Raw genomic sequence first — 8,253 nt, 5'->3', positions numbered from 1 at the left:
AGTAATCAAGACAGTATGGTACTGACACAGAAACAGAAATGTAGATAAATGCAACAGGATAGAAAACCCAGAGATAAACCCACACATGTATGATGACCTTATCTTTGACAAAGGAGGGAAGAATATACAATGGAGAAAAGACAGCCTCTTCAATAAGTGGTGCTGGGAAAACTGGACAGCTACATGTAAAAGAATGAAATTAGAACACTTCCTAACACCATACACAAAAATAAACTCAAATGGATTAAAGACCTAAACGTAAGGACAGATAGTATAAAACTCTTAGAGGAAAACATAGGCAGAGCACTCTATGACATAAATCACAGCAAGATCCTTTTTGACCCACCTCCTAGAGAAACGGAAATAAAGTAAAAAATAAACAAATGGGACCTAAAGGAACTTAAAAGCTTTTGCACAGCGAATGAAACCATAAACAGATGAAAAGACAACCCTCAGAATGGGAGAAATATTTGCTAATGAAGCAACTGACAAAGTATTAATCTTCAAAATATACAAGCAGTTCATGCAGTTCAATATCAGAAAAACAAACAACCCAATCCAAAAATGGGCAGAAGACCTAAATAGACATCTGTCCAAAGAAGATACACAGATGGCCAACAAACACATGAAAGGATGCTCATCATCCCTAATCACTAGAGGAATGCAAATCAAAACCACAATGATTGTATCATTGTGGTATGTATTGTATCAATGAGGTATCTCCTCACACTGGTCAGAATGGCCATCATCAAAGAATCTACAAACAATAAATGCTGGAGAGGGTGTGGAGAAAAGGGAACCCTCTTGCACTGTTAGTGGGAATGTAAATTGATACAGCCACTATGGAGAACAGTATGGAGGTTCCTTAAAAAACTAAAAATATAATTACCATCTGACCCACAAATCCCACTACTGGGCATATACCCAGAGAAAACCATAATTCAAAAAGAGATATGTAGCACAATGTTCATTGCAGCACTATTTACAATAGCCAGGACATGGAAGCAACCTAAGTGTCCATTGACAGATGAATGGCTAAAGAAGATGTGGTACATATATACAATGGAATATTATTCAGCCATAAAAAGAAACGAAACTGAGTTATTTGTAGTGAGGTGGATTGACCTAGAGTCTGTCATACAGAGTGAAGTCAGAAAGAGAAAAACAAATACCGTATGCTAATTTATATATGGGATCTAAAACAAATGGTTCTGATGAACTTAGAGGCAGGACAGGAATAGAGACACAGATGTAGAGAATGGACTTGAGGACACAGGGAGGTGGAAGGTTAAGCTGGGATGAAGTGAGAGAGTAGCACTGACATATATACACTACCAGCTGTAAAATAGATAGTTAGTGGGAAGCAGCTGTATAGCACAGGGAGATCAGCTCAGTGCTTTGTGACCACCTACGGAGTTTGGATTAGGGACGGTGGGAGGGAGATGTAAGAGGGATGGGATATGGGGATATATGTCTGTATATGGCTGATTCACTTTGTTATACAGCAGAAACTAACACAACATTGTAAAGAAATTATACTCCAATAAAGATGTAAACAAACAAACAAATACATAAATATAACTTGTTACCAGTGGGGAGAGGGAAGGAGGGAGGGGCATGTTATGGGTATGGGATTAAGAGGTACAAACTACTATGTATAAGATTGATAAGCAAAAAGGATATATTGTACAGCACAGGGAATTATAGCTATTATCTTTTTTAAGTTTGAACTATAGTTGACTTACAATATTGTGTTAGTTTCAGGTGTACAGCAAAATGATTCAACTTGCCTCCATAGATACTGCAAGCTACTCAAAATGGCATAAAACATTGGCATAATTCATTTGGTGCAAAAGTAGTATACTATGTATGGGTTAAATCAAGAAGCCAAATGCTCAGGGAAATGTAACATAGAAAGAAGCAGTGGCAGATATATATGTGGTGTTCTACTGCACCTATTTTCTTGAGCTGTTAGAGCATTTGAAATTATGGTGTTCATACCAAATATTTCTAAAATTTTGTAAACTCTGGTAGTGTTCAATTTGTCTAAAATACTTTCCCCCATTAAACAGTTTATTACAACACTACATCTATTGTAATCAAAGTGGTGCTGTTTACAGTCATTATCATATGAACATTTTTAACAAAAACAAACCACTATAAAACAAGCATTTACTTGACATTTTTTTCCCAATTGCTTGCCCATTATAATGGCCAAATGTATATAACCAGTAATAAATTTGCAAAAGCTAAAACTTTTAAAATCACACAGGTTTCCTTCATATAAAACAGGTAAGCAACATAAAAAATAAAAGTAGAGCTACTGGTTAGCATTTATGCAGATTTACTTTATTCAGATCTATTCCTGTTCATTTTATCCATGAATCCTTACAGGTTCAGTTCAATCACAAGAAGCAAACTGCTGGACAAGCATCATTTTTCCCCCATGAAGACTGTTTTGTCTTGGAAGGTGCTCTTCTTCCTTCAGCTTCTAACGATGAAGATACTCGCACTCTCGGTCATGCTCTCGGTCCCGGTCCCGGTGTCTCTCTCGTTCTCTGCCTCTCTCTCTGTAATAATCATCATGACGATCTCCACTGTGGGATTTACGACGCCAACTCTTTTCTCGTGATCTATTATGATCCCTTTCTCCCGATCGTTCATGTCTTGATCCAGAACCATAAGACTGGGATTCAGTTCCATGAAGGCAATCTTGCAAAGAGCTAATAAGAACTTTGCAACGATCATCAGCAGATACTTTGGATTGTTTAATTAAAGAAATTGCAGTTACCAATGTCTCAGTAGCACTGCCATAATCACCAGCATTGGCATCAGACACAGGTAGGTCTTGAAATAGCACTGCTTGAGATTGCCCTATTTCTATTCATGATTTCTTCAAACTCAGCTTCACTCAATGGTGTTCTTGCAGTAACCATTTCCCTTCCAGGAGGCCCACAGTCACCCCTATCATATGGCGGAGGCTGGCCATATGGATCTGTTGATGGTGGCCCCCAGCTATGTGGTGTAGGCACGCCGCTGTTAGTTGGTAGAGGAAAGAAAGCCAGGTGGAGCTGGTGGTGGGGCACCTGGAGGTGATCCAGGAAGATACAGAGGAGGAGTGAGTGTAAGGGGTGGCCCAAGAGGGCCAGGTGGGTGAGGTGGAAAGGGGCCTGGAGGTGGAGGTGGTCCCTGATGTGGAGGTGGTGGACCAGGAGGGGGGCCATAGCCTGGAACTGGAGGTGGAGGACCAGGAGGAAGCAGACCCAATGGAGGCTGCCCAGAAGGTTGTCCAGGAAAAGAACTGGTGGTGGAGGGCAATCTCCTCGATTAGTAGGCCCAGCTAAAGGAGGAGGCAGAACCTGACCAGGAGGTGGAGGACCTGGTGGACTGGGTGGGCCTGGAGGACCCAAGGTTGGACGTGGTGGAGTCTGTCCAGCTGGAAAAGGTGGAGGTGGCCCTCCTGGTCCTGCTGGTCCAAGAAATCTGTCCCCACTAGGATCAGCCCCTGGAAAACAGGCCTGTCCTCTACCACCTTGTGGAAATGCTGCACGTGAACTGCCTCCTGGAGGACCAGCTTTACCTTCCCCAGACATTTGTCCTGATTGTATAGTTTTTCTGGACTGCATTTCAGATTGACTCAGGAACTGTTTATTGCATGGAATTACAAAAGGATTCTGACCATGAAGTTCTCCTTTAGGCAACAGATCCATTAACTTTTTTGAGGATGCTTCAGATCCAACACCAAGAAGGGCAAACCCCTTTGACTGGTCATTTGCCTGATTTTCAAAAAAATTTTATCTCCAAAATATCAGTTACTCCCAAAGAATGAACTGCTTCAGTTAAGTCTTCATCTGTTGTCCACCATGTTAGATTTCCAATGTACAATGCAATTCTCTTTCCAGTATACATATAGACAACATTTGATGCTGCTCCTTTACCCACATCATCACCAACAGTTGGTAGGAGAGTATCCACGTAATCCCAATCTTCTGGGGCATCTCCATTATTTGCAGATGAAGAGATGATGTCATCATACAAATCTATCTGATCATGCCCATCATATTCATCTTCCCGGTTGAATTGTTCACCCACATCCACGTAAATGTCTGTGTGGTCCACACCATCCGCCATCTTCTCTCAGCCTCAGCCGCCTCCACCTGCCGCCTCCTGCAGGTCTGTCTGCCGCAGTAGCAGCAGCGGATCTCTGTCTAAAATCTTAACATAAAGGATAAAACACAGAAGGCAAGGAAGCACTATGCCTACGTCCACAGTCTGTGGTGATATGGCTTCTTTGTGCATGTCTTTCTTTTCTCCTATTCCATGAATGCTCCTACTGTCTCCATACTTCCTATTCTTCACTTCTTCTCTTACCTTCATTTATTTATTTTCTACTTTTAACAGTGTTATTGAGGGATAATTTATATACTGTACAATTCACTCACTGTAAATGGATAATTCAGTGATTTTTAGTAAATTTCTGAAATTGTGCAATCATCATCACGATCCAAGTTTGAAATACTTCTTTCACTTCAAAAAGTTCCCTTGTGTTTGTCTATAGTTGATTCCTGATCCTACTCCCAGCCTCAGGCAACCACTCATCTGCTTTCTGTCTCTACAGTTTTGCCTTTTCTAGAAATTTCATGTGAATGCAATTAAACTATATGTTGTCTTTTGAGTCTGGCTTCTTTCACTTGACATAATGCTTCTGAGATCCATCCACACATATGTATCAATTGTTCATTCCTTTATGTTGCCTAGTAGTACTCCATTATATGAATATAGCATATTGTCTTTGTCTGTTAGGACTGCTATAAAAAAATACCACAGGGCTTCCCTGGTGGCTCAGTGGTTGAGAATCTGCCTGCTAATGCAGGGGACACGGGTTCGAGCCCTGGTCTGGGAAGATCCCACATGCCGCAGAGCAACTAGGCCCGTGAGCCGCAACTACTGAGCCTGCACGTCTGGAGCCTGTGCTCCACAGCAAGAGAGGCCGTGATAGTGAGAGCCCCGCGCACCGCGATGAAGAGTGGCCCTTGCTTGCCACAACTAGAGAAAGCCCTCGCACAGAAACAAAGACCCAACACAGCCAAAAATTAATTAATTAATTAATTAAAAACAAATACCACAGACTGGGTGGCTTATAAACAACAGAAATCTATTTCTCACAGTTCTGGAGGCTGGGAAGTCCAAGATCAAGGTGCTGGCAGATTTGGTGTCTGGTGAGGCCCAAGCACTTCCTTGTTCATAGATGGCTGTATTTTTGCTGCACCCTCACATGTCATAAGGGGTGAGGGATCTCTGTGGGGTCTGTTTTATAAGGGCACTGATCCCATTCATGAGAGCTCTACCTTCATGACCTAATCACCTCCCAAGGACCCCACCTCCAAACACCAACACATTGGGGATTTGGTTTCAACACATGAATTCTGGGGGAACATAGACATTCAGTCCATAGCATACATTTTGTTTATCACTTACCAGGTGCTGGGTACTTGGATTGCTTTCAATTTTGGCTCTTATTAATAGTTTCACTATGAATATTCGCTTCTCAGCTTTGTGCTGACAAATGTTGTCATTTATTTGCATGTATTCCTAGGAGTAGAATTGTGGGGTCATGTAGTTAGTGTATGTTTAACTTTTTAAGAAACCATCAAACTGTTTTCTAAAGCTGCTGTGCCATTTCACATTCCCACCAGTGATGTATGAGGGTTCCAAATTCTCTGTATCCTCACCAACACTTGGGATGTCCATCTTTGGATTACAGCCCTCCTAATGGGTGTACATCCTCCCTTTTCAATACCTAGTTCCTTCCTTTTTACCCTCTTATCACTTTTCTTCCCAACTTGTTCCTTTAGATGGTTGGGCTAGTACTGCAGATATTTTCACTTGTATCAATTCTCATTGCTGACCAATTCTTAGCAGACGAATAGCCAAGAAATGATGCTGGTGTGGATTCAAAGATTAATCCCCTTTGGCAATCTATTCTTCATAGCTGTTCATGTTTTTCTTACAAATGCTCTGGTTTCCCAGAGCAGATTAGAACAAGCAGCTTTTAGGACCACAAGGTATACCTGTTCAGAATTAATAAACTCTATAATTAGTTTAATGACGTTTAATGACGATATAGTCACACCTGTAAGCATCTACCTCCAGGCACCTAGAAGTGCTCACCATCTCCTCTACACTCTCCATAGTATGGAGGACTTGGAGGAGTTCCTGTATTCCCTTACTTAAGAGAGCAGATTTACTTTTGCTAGTGTTCTGCTCTTTTTTAAAAAAATTTATTTATTATTATTATTTTTTGCGGTACAGGGTCTCTCACTGTTGTGGCCTCTCCCGTTGTGGAGCACAGGCTCTGGACACGCAGGCTCAGCGGCCATGGCTCACGGGCCCAGCCGCTCCGTGGCATGTGGGATCTTCCCGGACCGGGGCACGAACCCATGTCCCCTGCATCGGCAGGCGGACTCTCAACCACTGCGCCACCAGGGAAGCCCTGCTCTTTTATTTTTACACCTTGAGTGTTTTGCTCCCTTGGCCTGAGGTGAGTGCCTGTGAGATGAGTTTCTCTGTGTTCTGCATGGTGCCCGGCCCAACTTGACTCAGCTTTGCAGGGTGGGTGTCAGCAATCCTCTGAGAGCAGGACTTGTGCACCCTGTGTGCCCGTTAGAATCACTTCCTGAGCTTTAAAGCAATACTCTTGTTCCAGTCCTACCCCAGACCAGAACCTCAAATGACTTTGGAAATGCAAAAATGGTTGAGGGGCTAGTTTCCTGTCCCCAAAATAGATTTTTCAAAATTTAGTACTTGAGGTTATAAAGATACAGGAAGAAACAGGCCAAAATAATTACAACACGAAGTTAAAAAGTACACCCTGAAAGCCATGCTTTAGAGGTAGCTGGGAAGTTGTGGAATTAGATCTGGTTTTGGACTCAGTAGATCAGGGTGAGCATTCAGACTCTGTCCTTAATAAATATTCATAAGCCAGTCTGCTCCCAGCTTAGCCCTTCCTGGCTGCAATTTGGGGGCTTGCCTTGTCTGTGATAGTGTTAGGATCAAAGGGATGATCTACCTAGAAGTACTTTAAAATGATATATTTTTCAGAGTGTTTCACATCTGCTAATTATTTATTTTCAACGTATTTTATTAAGGTTGTCTGGCCTCACTTTACCACACACAATTTGGGTTTATTTTTATCTTCTTTATCCTCTTTCGATTGGGCTAAGAGCATTGGTTCTGGAGCCAGACTGCCTGTGGGGAATCCCAACCCAGGCACTAATTTGCTGTGGGATATTACATTCTTATCCTCCTTTAACTTCAGTTTTCTCCTCTGTACCAACCCAGGCACTAATTTACTGTGGGATCTTCCATTCTTATCCTCCTTTAACGTCAGTTTTCTCCTCTGTAAAATAAGCATAAAAATACTTACCCCATGGGCTTCCCTGGTGGCGCAATGGTTGAGATTCCGCCTGCCGATGCAGGGGACACGGGTTCATGTCCCAGTCCGGAAGGATCCCGCATGCCGCGGAGTGGCTGGGCCCGTGGTCCATGGCTGCTGGGCCTGCGCGTCCGGAGCCTGTGCTCCGCAATGGGAGAGGCCAAAAGAGTGAGAGGTTCGCGTGCCGCAAAAAAAAAAAAACTTACCCCATGGTTCTATGAGAATTAAAAGAGGTAATGATTGTGAAACAATTAGCGCACTCCTTACATACTGGGGACTCAAGAAGTGTTAAGTTTTCTTCTTTTGTTTTTAACATCTTTATTGGAGTATAATTGCTTTACAATGGTGTGTTAGTTTCTGCTTTATAACAAAGTGAATCAGTTATACATATACATATGTTCCCATACCTCTTCCCTCTTGCATATCCCTCCCTCCCACCCTCCCTATACCACCCCTTTAGGTGGTCACAAAGCACCGAGCTGCTCTCCCTGTTCTATGCGGCTGCTTCCCACTAGCTATCTATTTTACGTTTGGCAGTGTATATATGTCCATGCCACTCTCACACTTTGTCACAGCTTACCCTTCCCCCTCCCCATATCCTCAAGTCCATTCTCTAGTAGGTCTGTGTCTTTATTCCTGTCTTACCCCTAGGTTCTTCATGACATTTTTTTTTCTTAAATTCCATATATATGTGTTAGCACACGGTGTTTGTCTTTCTCTTTCTGACTTACTTCACTCTGTATGACAGACTCTAGGTCCATCCACCTCACTACAAATAACTCAATTTCGTTTCTTTTTATGGCTGAGTAATATTCCAT

At 42.4% G+C, this 8,253-nt stretch overlaps 1 pseudogene across 1 annotated transcript; it reads right to left on the bottom strand.

Moving 5' to 3' along the window:
• Positions 1 to 2,065: 2,065 nt before the first annotated feature.
• On the bottom strand, positions 2,066 to 4,152 carry LOC103084180 (cleavage and polyadenylation specificity factor subunit 6 pseudogene; annotated as a pseudogene). Its single transcript, XR_456919.1, has one exon. The product of XR_456919.1 is annotated as a cleavage and polyadenylation specificity factor subunit 6 pseudogene (transcript).
• Between the last annotated feature and the right edge of the window lie 4,101 nt (positions 4,153 to 8,253).

Source organism: Lipotes vexillifer, unplaced genomic scaffold (genome assembly GCF_000442215.2).
Source record: "Lipotes vexillifer unplaced genomic scaffold, Lipotes_vexillifer_v1.1 scaffold1207, whole genome shotgun sequence".
In the NCBI taxonomy this organism is placed as follows: Eukaryota; Metazoa; Chordata; class Mammalia; order Artiodactyla; family Lipotidae; genus Lipotes; species Lipotes vexillifer.
Note: the sequence above shows the minus strand (reverse complement) of the source record. Positions and strands in the feature narration are given on the sequence as shown.